This window comes from Coptis chinensis, chromosome 3, assembly GCF_015680905.1.
Source record: "Coptis chinensis isolate HL-2020 chromosome 3, ASM1568090v1, whole genome shotgun sequence".
Classification (NCBI taxonomy): Eukaryota; Viridiplantae; Streptophyta; class Magnoliopsida; order Ranunculales; family Ranunculaceae; genus Coptis; species Coptis chinensis.
In genome coordinates, this window is record NC_141458.1 from 84,891,912 (window position 1) to 84,907,238 (window position 15,327).

Genomic DNA, 15,327 nt, shown 5'->3' on the forward strand with positions numbered 1-15,327 from the left:
TTGTTTTTTGTTTTTTGTTTTTAGCCCACTAGCCCACTCTGTAGATAATAGGTCAGTGTCCAAATAATGCTAATAAAACAAAATAAATACATGCTATAAATATACATGTATTTTATTTTATTTTATTAGCATTAATTATTTGGACACTAGCATTATTAGCAAACAGACTCCTTGAAAATTGGTTGTTTTACGTAAGTTAAAACTCACTCTCTCTCACGTAATATTTTCTTTCCAGTTATTATGGCAAAAAAATATATTCTCTCTCATGGGTCCTACAATGTAACTGAAAAAAAAAAACGGATGAATAACATTCTCTCTCCACCATAAGCTAATTGTAAAGATGAATTAAAACTCATCTCCTTCTCGCAAGTCTCAACTCGTCATTCCTGTACAAAAGCAGTTATAATAGAATAATATTTAATAGTACCAATAAGTGTATAATACATTAATGGACATTATGTTTTAAAATCTTAAAAATCTTGTCCTCTCTCCATCGTCAAAATTTTAATGGTGGTTATTTGTATCTCTCTCCATCTTCCAGATTTTAATAGCGGTGTCGTGAAACTTAAAGCATATGGAATTGTTGTTTCTAATTATAGTTTATAAAACTTTTCAAATTCAAATTATTTTTATTTTATTATTGTATCATTAATCAAAATCTTAAAGTTGCATATTAAATAATGAAATGTTTCTCTTAATTTAGAGGAAGAAAGAGGGTGGTGACCGAGAAGAAGGTCTTATTTTATTTTTCCTGTTATATTTCTATTTTGTTTCCTTAATTTTAGTTGCATTTATGACTTTAGAATTATACTTTTTGGAAGAGATCGAGAAAAAATACTACGTAAAAGAGAAAGTGTGGGTTTTAAGTTTAACTTCTGTAAAACCAAGGTTCAAAATATCGATATCGATGAATATATCAGTGTACCCAAAAACCGATATATATCGGATATATCCATTTTTTGGTAATAAGTCCAAACTATTTAAAATATCGGATATATCATAAATATAATATCGGAAATATTGGAAATATATCGGAAATATATTGGAAATATCGGATTTATATTAAAAAATGGTCAAAAAGTCAAATGATATATATCGTAAATATCGGATATAACGATTATATCGGCGATATAAACTGTTATATCGGAAATTCCGATATATGTTGGGGAAAAGGGTACTATATTCTAGGGGTGTGCATAAAACCGGTGTACCCGACTAAACCGACCGATCCGATCTGACCCGAGCTACACGGGTCAGTTATCCATTTAAGACGGTTCGGGTCGGTTTGTTAAATGGCAAAACCGACGTGGTCGGTTCGGTGCTCGGTTTGGATTTGTATATACCAAAAATAACCGACCGATCCGCAATATCTTAATTCACTAGATTAGTAGAAAATTAGAAATGTATCGTACCAAATTACCAATTAGTAAAAGTAAAAACCCATTAACTAGGGTATCGAGCCGCTACATCCCCACCGGTCTAGCCGCCACCATTCCTCCACCACTCTTCCATCGGTCGCCCAGTCAAACACCATCAACAAAGGTAATAACTAATTATTTGGTTTCTTTCTTTTTTTTTTTTTTTTTTGTTTTTTGTTTATGTGTTTCTCTCAAAAACTGGAGATCCAAAATATGATCTTCTTCTTTGCCCTGTAGTATTCATCTCTTCGATACGCTATCTTAATACGAGCCATCAATTAAAACTTATTACAAAATAGTTCAAATGTACATGGGTTTTGATCATGAAATGGTGACCAATAGAGAAGGATAGTGTTCCAAGGAATCCGTTCAGTTTGAGATACAGTTTTCCAATGGCAACAGCAATATTAGCCGCAGCTATAGTACGGTTACATGGGGAGAAAGGTTGATTTTGGGGGATCTGACGTACCGGTGTTCAACAACATGTAGTTGATTCTCTAGCAATCGATATTGTCGACTGACTTGTGGTTGCAAAGTATATTGGCGGGACTTACATGGTACTTGGTAGGATCTGCTAGTGTAGAGTTCCTAAGAGCTCTAGGCATTAGACACAAAAAAATGGAAAAGAAGAGTGCTGATAAATAGGCTATAGCGATAGATTGTTGCCCCACAAGCATAGGAATTTGGTGATTATCCCTACACTCTGGCTACTGTATACAATACCTCAATAGGCAAATTATGTGAATCGATAATATATATATATATATATATATATATGTGTGTGTGTGTGTGTGTGTGTGTGTGTGTGTGTGTGTGTGTGTGTGTACTTTCGAAAATGCAAGATGAATGTGTTACCATGCTAACTTCTTTTGCTTGATTACTTACTAACACTAAAAAGACCAAAATACCTTTTGCGAGTCAGTGATCTATCAAGAAAGAGAGAATCCAGTATAAATGTATAATCATATACATGATATTTAACTCCCGTGTAATGATGTGCAAATTATACTCAAGGTGCACACACACACACACACACACACATATATATATATATATATGTGTGTGTGTGTGTGTGTGTGTGTGTGTGTGTGTGTGTGTGTGTGTGTGTGTGTGTGTGTGTGTGTGTGTACTTTTCGAAAATGCAAGATGAATGTGTTACCATGCTAACTTCTTTTGCTTGATTACTTACTAACACTAAAAAAAGACCAAAATACCTTTTTGCAGTCGTTGATCTATCAAAAAGAGAGAATCCAAAGATAAATGTATAATCATATACATGATATTTAACTCCCGTGTAATGATGTGCAAATTATACTCAAGGTCTTTGAAACAAAACTATTTCCACTCCATGAATTACAAAATGGTGTTCTATAATCTATACAACACATAGTAATGATAGAACATTGACGAAAAGCTTCTCAAGCTCATGAAATGGTGACCACTTTCTCATTGACTACATATCTCGATTCAATTTATTTGTCGATGGTTCCCCACTTTCCACAATTAAATATAAATGAATGCACTTTGGAGTCTTTCACACTTGCTAAATTTATCGATCTATCACGGGCTTTTTGTTTTATCTCGATTGCTAATATGTGTCATTTTTATTAGATGGCTTCTAATCGAGGTTCCTAGTGATGGTCCATCTCTACAAATAACGTGTCGAAAATCCCTACGGATACGGTCGATCCTACTATGGCAGGTGTAATAAAAGAAAATCCTTATCTTCCCTCGCTTGGGATCATTTTCATAAGATAGAGAGTTGTGATCCCAAAAATCCAAGAGCCAAATGTAATTATTGCCCCGTTAGTTATGCTTGTGCTTCAAAAGTAGTGGAACTTCTAATATGTTGAGTCATATGAAAGTATGTAAGAAGAATCCTCGATAAATCACAACAAATATTGTCTTTCAAAGATAAAGAGCTTGTTCTCGTTAGTTTTAGCTTAAAAAGCTTGTAGAGATGCTCTGTCTAGAATGATTATTATTGATGAGTTGCCGTTTAGTTTTGTGGAGGGTGAAGGGTTTCGACATTTTGTGAAGGTTATTTAAGTTCACAAATTTGCCCTATCGGACTCAAGTTGGTAGGGATTGCATTGAACTTTACATGGAGGAGAGAAGAAAGTTAAAGAGTTTTCTGCATGGTAATAGAATATGTATAACAACCGACACTTGGACATCTATTCAAAACTTAAATTACATGGTTTTGATCTGCTCATTTCATCGATAGTGATTGGAACTTACAAAAAGGATTCTGAATTTTTGTCTAGTTCCAAATCACAAAGGTGAGACCATTGGAAAGATGGTAGAAAAGTGTCTTCTTAATTGGGGTGTCCATAGTCTTTTATCAGAATCGTTGATAATGCAAGTTCTAATTTCATTTGCCATTGATTACTTGAAGAAAAGCAAAAAATTGGGAAAGACACCGTTATGGAACATAAGTATTTACATATGAGATGTTGTGCTCACATCCCTGAATCTTATTGTTTGTGATGGCCCGAAAGATGTTAATGATGCTATTTTCGAAATTACGCATCGCATTGAGGTATGTGAGGTCATCTCCATCTAGGTTGGCCAGATTCAAGGAGTGTGTGAAGGAAGAACAAATAGAGTGCACCAAACTTTTATGCTTAGATGTGGCAACTAGATGGAATGCTACATTCATGATGTTAGAAGTTCTGAGAAGTTCCAAAGTGCCTTTGAGATATTGGAGCTTGAAGACCCACAAGTACACCCTTTACTTTGATGATGACAAGATCAAGGGGCCTCCAACCTTAACCGATTGGAATAGTGCGAGATTATTTGTGAAATTTCTAAGAGTTTTCTATAAGGCAAACATTGCGATTTTCAGGTTCTCGTTATGTTACCTCGAATAATTTCTTTAGTGAAATTCTAATTGTTAGGAGGAAGAAATTGATTTAGTTTAATGGAAGTGAGGATGCACGTTTGAGATCAATGGCTGGCGTATGCAAACTAAATTTGATAAGTATTGGGATATGGATAAGATTAACATTTTGTTATATGTTGGTGTTGTGCTTGATCCCCGCTTCAAGATGAAGTATGTGTCGTATTCCTTCAAACAAGGTTGTATGAAGAAACTAAAGCTAATGATGAAGCAAAAAAGTGAAAGATGCTTTGGTTGCGTTGTATGAGTGGTATGTTGGGCACTATTCTTCTTCAAATCAGCCACCTATTGATATGAGCGTGAGCCAAACAAACAAGCCCGAATGGATGTTGATGATGATGAGCAAGATCCTACTATACTAGTCAAAAATTTCAAAGCAACACTTGCTAGAGGAAGATAACTTTACGTAATAAGTCTAAGGTTGAGAGGTTTTGGCTGAAACTAATGAAGTTGGTGGGGATAAGTTTGACATTTTGGGTTGGTGGAAGATCAACGCTTCTAGGTTTCGGATCCTTTCTCTTGTTGCACGTGATGTTTTGGCAGTTCGATATCTTCCGTGAGCTTCCGAAGTCCGCATTTAGCACGGGGCGATACTTGAAGTTCGTTAGCTCCTAACACGGTGGAAGCCCTTATTTGTGCACAAGATTGGCTTCGTTCTCCATCAATTCCAATTAATCTTCGACAGTCAATGGATGATATCGAGCAATATGATAAACTAGATGGAGGTAATTTGCATTGCAATGTTTAGTCTATCGTTATTTTCTTATGTTAAAATATGTACTTATGTAGTTCGACTTACGTATGTATATGCTTGTGTTTTTTTTTTTTTTTTTGCAGAATTATTTGGATCGACTTCTTCTGAGCCTAATGCTGCGAATGTTACGGATAATTGATTGGTAATCAGGTTTTTAAGTTTATTTTTTTGTGAAGTTCATTCACTATGTCTATTTGTGAACTTGAATAAGTTGGATTATTTTTGTTTGTTATGAAATGCAGTTGTGCTTAGAACTTGATGATGTGGATAGGCAGATAGATGTAGATCATGTGGATAGCTTTTGTTTTGATAGCTGTGGCTTGTGTGGATAGTTTTGGCCTTTGTCGATGCTATTGGTTTTTGGTTATATGATGGAAGAATTTCGGCTATTTGCTTTCGTGCGGTCCCTTTGCTTTCAGGAAATTGTGTTATGGATTCAAGAGAATTCAGCAAATCACATAATCCATAATAGTCTTGCGGTGAAATTTCTTTTTCTTTTTCCTTCCGAGAAATGTAAAAGTGTAAAAAAGCCAGTCACCTTTCCTCAGAACCGGTGACGACGCATCTCAATTGTAGATCAGATCTATTAGCAAACTATTTATGCAGTTGTAAAATGCTGATGTAAACCTGGTGTTAAAGTCTCTCTCTTTCGTAACCTTCGTTTGGAATTTTGTAGAAACTATTGGCTACCGTTGATTTTGTAACCCATCGTTTGTTTTGCGAGGTTGCAATCACCGTATTAAGCACATGATTAAGAATAGATTCTTTTCAGATAATATGATTGCAACATTCCGTAAACGCTGCATTTAACTATTCAAAATTATAGATATATAGTTTCCAAAGTATACACTGAAAGCTGAACTATACCATAGTGAAACATCACAATGCAAAATATTCAAAAGAGTCAAAGCCAAAAGACTGAAAGATATATAAAGAGCTATATATTGATCCGTACAGAAAATTGGAAAATTACATTTTTCAAATGTAATGTTGTGAACCCCAGGTAATGGGATTAGGCTAGGTTGTTGATAAAGTTTCCCTTGTACATACGTAGTTACAACTTACAAGAAGGTCTCCAAGCCTGTTAAAAACAAAGGAGAATAGCCTTTTTTTCTAGACTAATTTTCTTTTTCTGAACAAAGGAAAAATACATTATCCCCCCACTCATTGATCATTTGTCATTCATGGATGGGTAAAATCTCCTTTCTAGCTAAACCCTTGAATGCCCTCAAGTGACAAATCACTTCCATTCGACTAACCGTGCAAAAAATCCATAACCTATAAACATACAAAACAAGTAAAAACATTAGCATGCAAAAATAGACCCAAAACAAGAAAAAGTTCAAAAGAATTGCATGGATAGATGCATGACTAAGATCTTACTTTTTGGTTCCCGGAGAGAATAAGAAGCATTTGTATCTTTTGAACTTTTAGAAACAAGAACGCCAAATCCTTGTCCTCTATCGCGCAATACCTAAGTAAGAAGGAATCCATCTTACACCAATAAGTTTGTAAGCAAAAGAAAGCTAAAATGACACAGAAAATAATAACCACAAAAATGTACATGGGTTTTGATCATCAAACAAGAACATAGGATACCTTAAACGCATCTTCATTGTTATGGAATAAAATTTTTTTTTTTTTCAAAACGGAGAAGTCAAGCGACATGGGGAGGAGGGGATTGTAGAAGCATATGCCAACCTCACTAGTTAATTAAGTTCAATTTGTTCACGAAAGTGTGGAAATCCCTTGCTTCCCTACACCATAGTTAAGAGGGTATCTTACGTACCTTAAGAACAGTTCTTATTTATATAATGTTGTATTGAATGGGTTAGGCTATGTACATTTTTTCTTGTGTTAGAAAACTAATGCAATTTGAGGGGAAACGAATGCAATTTGGAGAGGCAAATATGAATGACAAGTGCATCTCCAAACTCAAAGTCTCACATCAAAGGAAATCACGGCACTTTATTTAAGTATCGGTTCTCAAACTATCGGCCCCTCGAAGGTCAACGAGCGCCTCTGCATGATCAATAAAAATCAGGCCCATAAAATTAAAACTTTTCGTAGAACGGCTAAATCTGCAGAATCGGTTCTTTCCAGTTTGTTCATGATTCCTTCTGCGAGTAGGAGAGGCGAGAACAGTTCATGGCTTGTAATCACCATCAATTGCCGGGAACCATTTCCCATAAAAAAAAATTCAAATAAGAACCCTCAAAGTTATTGAGTTGGCGTGGAGTTTTAATTCTCACGATGCATATTTTACTTCTATAAAAGTTGGTTATCTTAATATAATCGGTATAGTATTTCTATAACAATACACACATGGTGAAGAACATTGAGAAAATAAAATACAAGATATGGAAATGAAATCTACCTTTTCATCAACACATCCGGAAGTGAACAGATACACGTAACCTATTATTCTCCACTTTAGCTTTTGGACTGATTTGGTTTTCTCTAATAGTGCTTTTACCGCTTTATAAACACGTAATTTTGTCAAAAAGCCAAACGACATTAACTTCATAGTTTTATATAACTTTACAAACAGTAATCATTACAAAATTTTATTTACACTCCAATAAAATTAAAGAACCAACCAACCTCATCAATCATAGGCAATAATTCACTAGTTTGGTTGGAACATAACCGGGTTGTTTTCTCCGAAAAATCAACAAAAGCATAACCACTTTAGATATAACCCATTTAAAAAGAAAGAAAGAATAGATATTGAACAAGAGTACGGGCTTTAGTTTTCAGTAAAGTTTTCAGACTAAATATACAAGTTAGTTCCATCAGTTAAAAGGTTTGAATGCCCTGGAAGTGACAGTCGCTTCCATTCAATCTCTGTGGCTTGTTTGGAATGTTTGCAATTGATCTTTTGATTTTGGGGTCGGGTCGGTTATAATCGGGTAAACCGACCAATAGTCGGTTTTGGTCAGGCATCGGTTAGAACAGAATCTGGTCGGGTCAGTTGCGGGTCGGTTGAGTCTATAGGGTCGGGTCGGTTTGGTTACAATATTGCATAAACCGATTGGGTCGGTTTGGTAGTCAGTTTTAGCCCAAAACCGACCCGAACCGACCCGTGCACACCCCTACTATATTTGGTGGATATATGTCAGAAATATCGATATCGGTGTACCAAAATACCGATATATATATCGGCGATATATCAGATATTTTGTCGATATTTTGGTCCATGTGTAAAACAACCAATTTTCAAGGAGTCCGTTTGCGGACGTCCGCTTAAGAGCCATATATATATAATAGGGTTGTTATAACCAGTTACCTCACCATCGATCGAACCCAAATATTTATTGTTCAAATCCCATAAAAGAGAAATAATAAACATTTTATATACCCCATCCACTTCTTTCACAGATGCGTCGCACATACATTTACAGTATTTAGAGTTATCAAAAAACTCGGGGAAATCTCCATATACATATGGAGTAGAAGAAATATGACGATGAAGTTCAACTAGTGGAAGTTGTTGGCCATCTATTGGGATGGTGGGAATGGTGGGCTTAGTGAATCCCCCCCTCGTTTTATAGTTTAAACAAAAAACCATATAAAAACTATCAAAATGAAACCATATAAAAAATGAATGTTATCGTACTTTTAACATAAAAACTATCAAAATAAAATGTATATAAACTCAAAAGGTTAATTTATTTATTAGTATAATATATAGTTTTCATGGTTATTTATTTATTTTTTATTTTTATTAGCAAGTTTGTTTTTAAACTATATCAATAACTCATTGATGAGGCAGGGTTCGAACCCCAGACCTCTGGTATCATCACCACCCAGAGATTTTACCAATTTTGCTAGTTGGCACGACATTTAATGTTTTAAATAATATAAAATATAGCTAACAACCTTAAATATATGGTTTTACTTCACTTATTAATTATAGAAGAGTCCTATTACTGACGGACCCCATATTGTGTTGGGAAAAAAAAAAAAAAAAAATTATTACAAGTGTGTCATTGGTCCTAAAAAGTCAAAAAAAACAAATATTACAGGTGTGCCATTGGTCTCAAAAAATTGAATTCGAAAACCCCAAGCTTAAACGACCCGGCTAAGTCGTTCATTGTGCAAACCCAACGATATGGTCACACTGTTTGGACTGAGTCCCCAACGATGTGGCCACACGGGGACTCAGTCCAAACGACTTGGCCACATCGTTTGAGACTTAGTCCAAACGGTATGGCCACACCGGTCAAGAGGCCAAAAAACAGAACTTTATATTTTTTCAAAGTTCAAATCCTAAACGAATCGTTGGGGACTTAGTCCAAACGGTGTGGCCATATCGTTGGAGACTTAGTCCAAACGGTGTAGCCACACAGTTTGGGATTTGAACTTTGAAAAAATATAAAGTTATGTTTTTTGGCCTCTTGACCGGTGTGGCCACACCGTTTGGATTAAGTCTCAAACGCCAAAAAACAGAACTTTATATTTTTTCAAAGTTCAAATCTCAAAGTCTCAAACGATGTGGCCAAGTCGTTTGGGACTTAGTCCAAACGATGTGGTCACACCGTTTGGACTGAGTCCCCAACGATGTGGCCACATCGTTGGGTTTGCATAATGAACGGCTTAGCCGGGTCGTTTAAGCTTGGGGTTTTCGAATTCAATTTTTTGGGACCAATGACATACTTGTAATATTTGTTTTTTTTTTTTATTTTTTGGGACCAATGACACACTTGTAATAATTGTTTTTTTTTGTTGGAGTCTGCCCAACACAATATGGGGTTTGTCAATAACAAATATCTTATAGAATGACATGATTACTTATGTAAATATTTAAAAGATGACTTGTTCGTGCGGTATTAGTACACATTTTATTAATAAGACCAATAAAAAATGTGTGTAGGAGTGAATCTCTTAAGAACTGAACTAAATAATCGGAATCGGTGGTTATGGGTAAGGTTCCACAATTTTAAGAATATGGTTCTTGGTTCTTACAATACTAAAATTGCATTGACACCCCTAGTTAAAACGATGAAAAACAAAACAAAATAAATAAATAAATAAAAATATTGCATACCAGATATATCTTCAAGGAAACTATTTTCGATAAGATCTTCATTCATTCTCATGTTTATATAAAACCATGAAGATCGTTATTAGAAAATAATTATGCATATTTTGTTATTTTATAACTTTTTGCATTAATTATTTGTTTTTTGAGTTTACATTTCTAGCACTTTAGCTTTTTAATCTGTATGTAGACTGCGTTTTCTGTTGCATCATTTTTTTTTCATCATCGTCTTTAAAAGCATCGAGTTAGGATTGAGAAACTAATATCTCCATTGTACTTCAATGAGTTTTCTAATATCAACTATTTTCACTTTTCACATGTCTAAACTCTAAACTGCACGCAGGCTCTAAAGATCTCTTTTCAACTGAGTTGAGCATGATAATAGGGAATTCATCACAATACATTTAGAAACTCAGCCCCAAATTTCAAATTTTCAACCCCAATATTGAAAACCCGTGTAATACTCCCTTGTACATGTTTGTACCACATGTGGTGCTCATTTAAATTCAATATTAGTTCAATCTATTTCTTATTTTCTTTCCCTACAAAATAGCATTTGTTTCTTAACAAGGATACAAGAGTTGTACTACTACAATTTTCAAACTAATAGCCAAGAAGTTACTAGAGTCACATCATGCGTGATGCCATAGTGAAACTATTGTTTCCCATATACCTTCGGACATACATTTTTTTTTTCTTGTTCCATTTGTTAAAAATTGTATACAAATTTAGAATAAAAAATAAATGTGTATAATAATTTTTAGAATATTGATACACTTTTGAACAATACTATACCCATATACATGTTTCTCCCGCCCCTTTTTTCCAGATCTACTCTCCCTCTATAGATATTTGTTGTGAAGATGAAGAAGAAAAGGAAAAAAATGGTGCTTTTCTTTTTCAGTTCGTTGAAGTGTGTGTCAATTGGCAATGGTCCTTTTGCAACAACTCAAGGTAGTTTTTTTTTTGCTCGGTGACAACTCAAGGTTGTTTGAAGGGTGTATTTATGAATTATTTCTTCATCACTTTGGGGTTTGCTAAGACCTATACTATGGCAGATCCGTTTGTTGTTTTGTTTGTCGCTTTTAATGTTTTGTGTGATGTTTTTTATTGTAGAGTTTGGTTGTTGGTTGTGGTATCAAGATGTAGCCGTTTTGATTTGTCAAAAGATCTTGTTAGCTTGTATTTTCACTATAATTGCTGGTTCCATAATCGAAAATAGTGGAATGGGTCCTCTGCTCCTACATATCTTATCTATTGGTGTATTGATGCGTTGAGTGTTCTTGTTGGGCCACTGCCGCGCCGTTGTTGTGGATCTGGTGGGGCACTTTCCTATAGAGGTGCTAATCCGACACATGTTCCGGCCAGTAACGAGACTTCTTTTTGGTGCTGGGTTGATCTTCCGATCTTTTTCGTTGGAGTTGGAGGATTGTGTTTTACAGTGGTTATTCAATTCAAGATTACATGGTTGCTGTTTTGGTTTTGTTTTTAATTACTTTAATATTCCATGTGTATTTTGATGTTGATATTTGTTTGTACAACCATAATATTCTCTATATCAATGAAAAACAAATGTTTATCGGAAAAAAATAATAATAAAAATACATGTTTCTTAACGTTTTCACAAAATTGGCATAGTATACAACGTACTATACATGTTTTTGCACTTTGGATACTATACAATTTTCTAGGCACTAAACTACATTGTACTATCAAAAAATTATCACTTTGCGACTTGGAAGTATTTCCGATCAATTTTTGTTGATGTGGCCACCGTCCTATACCATGTGTCCGGCCATCTAGACATGTGGGATTTTTAGAAATACACGTGACCTGGTACCTCATTGCAAGCGTGAAATACACGTGATATAGTTTCGCAATTTTGAAACTTGAAGCACCGAAATTGCGAGTTTAACCTTATTCCTCCCTTTGAAAACCCTAACTCTCAATTTGAATACTACACCAGAATGGTCAATTCCTAACAGACCACTTTTTTAATTTCTAACGGATATATCCGTTACCAACCTTCTTACGAATATATCCGTTACTTATCAAGTTTTTCGTTAGGATATATTCCAAATAAGATATTTTAATTATATTTTTAATATATGTTTAAGCGAGAAAAAGAAAATAAAACAAAAGAACAAAAAAAGAAGAGCATCTAAATGGTAAAGTTTCTGCCCGCAACCAAAAAAGAAAGAAAGTAAAGTTTAACGAGGAAGACAATGTTTTCCTTCTGATCTATCACTCGAAGAGGAAAGGCTCATCATCTGTTAAGAAGAACAGAGGTACTCTACCCTCTGATTTCCTTATTGTTCTTAGATTTAATCCCATGCGGTTTTCTTAAAATAGTGTTCATAGATTTTAGGGATTTTTTAGGTAAAAGACGTTTCTTTTATATAGCTTTAATGGTGGAGACAAGGTAAGCTCTCGCTCGATCTATTTTCTCTCATTTGTCTAAATCTATTTTTTTTTTTAATTTCACTTCTATTAAGTTCCAGCTATTCAACTTACCGCCATGCGCTTGGAGCACCAATCTATTCAATGGGGTTTCCTAAAAAATTCTCAATTTGAATTCATTTTCAATCTCCAAGAGTATTACGGCAAAGAATTAAGTATTAACGTTGTGTTCATTGACACTACTTTAAGGGCATAATGGGGAGGTCTTGGTCTTGCTCTTTCAATTGGTAGGATATCGACTCTAATAATTGTATATAATTTGCCTCTAGTTTCTTTTTGATTACCAAGCTTTGAAAACAAATTAGGGTAATGAAGATGTAGATGGGTTTTTTTTTTCAGTACTGTAATTTGTTGCTTTAGTTTTATAAAGTAATCAAGTCTTTTAAATTTTTATCCTATTTCTGAAAATGATGAATAGTTAGGGATGTGATTACTGTGCTTGCTTGAATATATATAACCTGACTTTGAGTTTGAGTTTTGCTCATCAAAGTTACCGTAGATTTTGTGAACAAAGGATGTGGTGGTGTTGGTCGTTTAACTTTTTTTTTTTTTTTTTTACAGCAGACTGTGAGAGGCACCATGAGATTGATCTGGGTGATTATAAGGATAACAATTTGTAGACAAAATGAATATTGTGTTGAAGGTGTTGATTTTTTTTTCCTTTTCACTTTTCAGGGTGCTGAGTTTGAAGTTATTGAAGCCCCATTAGAGGGAGAAATGCTAGTACGACAATCTCCCTTGTTTCTTAGAACTTCAAGTATTCGACACTACAATATGCCACTGGATCATTTAACATTGCCAACAAGATTGGTCACGGAGGATTCGGGACAGTATACAAGGTAAGTTGCAAAACTATGCAGATATAAACATTGTTATTGCAACTTGCAATGGCCAAAAAACATTCATAAAATTTGAAATAATGGAGACTTTCGACATATCATGAAAACCATTTTTCTTGTTGGTGATCAACCTCCTTTTTTTCTTGACGGGAGTTTTAGGCGATGGAAGAGAGGTCTTTGTTAAGAGGCTTTTGTTAACAAATGAAATTTTGGAGATTTCTATAACGAAGTCAACCTAATCGCCAGTTTAGGGCACAAAAACCTGGAGGTTGTTGGGTTGTAGATTGTTCAGGACACGAAAGTCTTAATTATATGAGTTCCTCCCAAACAGGAGCTTAGATCAGTTCCTATTTGGTACTTTCTTAAACTTCACCTGCCTACTTTTAATTATATGCCTGTGAACAAAGATGTCAAAATTCAATAGTTTAACTATGGTATATTCAATAGATTGGCCTGACTGCAAATTGTTAAAGTCTGAGATAACTGTGCATAGGACCATACAGAAGCGTGATTCAATGCTTTTTACACTTACCAACAAACTAGATTACCAATGAAACTACTCTTGTTGCCTCACTTTTGATAAATATTCTTAAAATGAAACTAAGTTTCAATTTTGAATCACATAAACAACAGATACATCGATCCAGAGGAAAAACATTGAACTGGAAGAAGAGATCCAAGATTATTAAAGGCACAGCTGAAGGGATGATTTACCTGCATGAGAACTCGAAGATTATAATCATTCACAGAGATATAAAGGCTAGCAATCTCCTTTTGGATTCTAAGCACCAAGCTGAAATTGCTGATTTTGGGTTGGCAAGATCTTTCCAAGATGACAAAGGCCATATCAGCACCGCCATTGCAGGCACATTGTAAGTGGCATTCACTTTTTCAATTCAAAATAATTTAAAGATATATATATGTCAGCCTACAAAATGAGTTAGTTTCCATAGAATCGTGTTGTACCACCTCTTACTTACACTCTCCATATAAAGATCATACATAATTCCATATATGTACGTACATGAAGAAGCAGCATTAGCACATCTCCTTTCATATATGTTTACTACGAGAATTTATGAACAAATTTATGTTTATAATGAGAACATATTAACTTTTTTTTTATATCTGCAGAGGATATATGGCTCCCGAGTATCTATCACATGGTCAATTAACAGAGAAGGTCGATGTTTATAGCTATGGGGTGCTTCTGATAGAGATTGTTACTAGAAGACAGAATAACATGAGCAAAACCTCTGATTACTCGGACATCTTGGTCACCGAGGTAAGCTTACTGAAGTCATCATATTAATAAAAACCATCATTATTGAAAACTTACAATGCTTTTCCCAACTGTTTCATTCAAGCGAAAGAAAACTAAGTTCAACTATTCAATTTGTTTATCAATTCATTGTCTAATCTGTCAGGGATATATTTTTGTCCCAACTTGATCTATAGCATTTAAGCATAATCTTTTATGTTTTGAAGTATTCCATCTGCACCATTAGTGTGTGCGTGGTGGTGTTGTGTCTTTGGGTGGAGCCTCTTTCTTTGGTGTTATCTAACTTTTTGGACCGCATTGCCATGGACCTGGCTTTGGTGGTTGCTCACTGCTCTTTGGGTGGAGTGTGTCTTTGGTGCTTTGTTGTTGGGTACCTGCCTGCGCTTCTTGCTGCCGCTCGCTGCCATGGACTACTGGTGCTTCTTTGTGGTGGTGGTGGTGGTGTCATTTGCTTGGTGCCCTTGGTGTTTAGTTCTTCTGTGAAGGGCTAAGTATCAAAAGCCTTTGGTACTTAAGTATTTTGTGTTTGTGTTTGCTAGTGACTAGAGAACTTTAACAGTGATAGAATGAGTGTTATATTCTTGAATGAGAATGATGGTGTACTTGTGCATTTTATGGAACTCGTATG

At 34.9% G+C, this 15,327-nt stretch overlaps 1 long non-coding RNA gene across 1 annotated transcript; it reads left to right on the top strand.

Moving 5' to 3' along the window:
- The first annotated feature begins 13,124 nt into the window (after positions 1-13,124).
- On the top strand, positions 13,125-14,716 carry LOC147511229 (uncharacterized). Its single transcript, XR_015216959.1, has 3 exons — positions 13,125-13,417; positions 14,051-14,289; positions 14,552-14,716. It is a non-coding gene; the product is annotated as an uncharacterized LOC147511229 (long non-coding RNA).
- Positions 14,717-15,327: the final 611 nt, after the last annotated feature.